The sequence below is a fragment of the Melopsittacus undulatus genome, chromosome 1, assembly GCF_012275295.1.
Source record: "Melopsittacus undulatus isolate bMelUnd1 chromosome 1, bMelUnd1.mat.Z, whole genome shotgun sequence".
NCBI lineage: Eukaryota > Metazoa > Chordata > Aves > Psittaciformes > Psittaculidae > Melopsittacus > Melopsittacus undulatus.
Window position 1 is genome coordinate 21,680,390 of NC_047527.1, and position 1,751 is coordinate 21,682,140.

Below are 1,751 nucleotides of genomic sequence, written 5' to 3' on the forward strand. Positions count from 1 at the left end.
CCTTTGGTGTAGATTTCATGTCATCTGTCTTCCCACACCTTTTGGAGTCATGGCAGCAGTATATGCAAATCTACTATGGAAGTTATTTTTATTATGGAAAAGCTTAATACACTTCTAGGCACCTAGTTAATTTCAGGGAAGCCAAGATTGAATACTTCATGTCTGACTTTAAGATTGTTGTAATTCATGAGCTTACAATTAGTTTTCAAGATGCCTACAGCTTTCTGTCCAGATGGACCTCTAGGGATACTTCACCAAACATACATTCCCCAGACTTACAGCAAAAGGCATACAAAGTTCTTTGAGAGCTGACCTTTGTGATAGGTCTCATTTCATGGAAAGTCCATAGCTTGGTGCTGTTGACTCCTCAAAAGCAGAACTAAGCAGGAGCCTCTACAGAGCTCACAGGGTTCAGGCATTACAGCTCGGTTTGTGGAAAGGCTCCCTAGGGTAATGGTCTTCCTTTTCTTGTCCCCAGCAAGGTCTGCACTGGTGGTATTCACAGAATAATTATGGCATTTGTAAATATTTTAATTGAAACTAAAATAATTACAGAGAAATTGAGACCGATTTTCAAACTACCACTTTTCTCTTTCAAGAATTGAGATAACTGGAAAATAATTGAACTGTATCTCGTTGTATTTGTGTAGTAAGCATAAGGGAAGCTGACTAAAATGTTTAAATACATCATTGCATTTGGAATGTGGTGCTCCATTTCTAGAAGCTGCTGAGCCCTTTGTTCTGGATTTTAAGGATCAAGAAAAGGTGGGTATTATAATCTTAAACCTTTAGAAAAGTAGTTAGGAGCACTTTTCACTGTTCCTACAATTGAAAGTTAATAATCTGTTACAATAGGCAATAAAAATTAGGATCTGAGTAAGAACAGGAAGCAGGGAAGAATATGGATGGCAAAGGTTAATGAGACTTTCTAGGGGAGAACTTCTATATCCCTCAATTACCACTGGAAAAAAAAGCAACAATGACTTCTTTAATACATGAAAGAACTTGTCAAAAGGAAAAAGCAGTCATCAAATACATTCACAAAACAAAGGGCTGAATTCCAGTCTGGAGGCAATGCAACTTGGCAGACCAGGACTAAAAAATTATTTTGGGGGATATTGGATCTACTTTCAGAAGGGAAGGACCATCACTCTATAGCAAATGTGAGTTCTCTCTTAGGCTTTAATGAAGATGTTCCCTGCTTCCCTTACCGCAAAGATTTGGCTTTCAACTTGCATGATAAACTGCTTTAAACATTTCAGTTTAAGCTAGATGAAATAATATAACCTGAAAATGACCTCTTATTTTTTAACCTTTATTTATAAAGTTGTGAGGTAACAGGGTTCTGAAAAATTTCTCAATGTGCCTGGTGAAATCTAGGTATGACTGAAAATTTAAAAGCACAGAATCAAATGAGGACCAGTGGAATACAGCAGAAGAGGTATTTTACTCTTGTGCCTTTAAAGGCAAAATATGAAGGTATCTTTACATAGGACTTTTTGCTGTGTTTTTTGCTTAATAAAGCTGCCTCTTACTTCAGCACTTGAGATGACCTTTTAAATACTACAGCAGGGTCACCCCCAAGTCTTTATTCCACTAGAGTGATGTACAGTATTTGATCATGACAGAAGCTTCCTGTATTGAATGATCAGCCTCCTCTTGTTAAGAAGACATGCTTGTAGTTTTCGTTCTGATACTGAAGACTGCTAAAACGTGGTGGTGTTGCTTTGAACACAGGGCATGTCCCATTC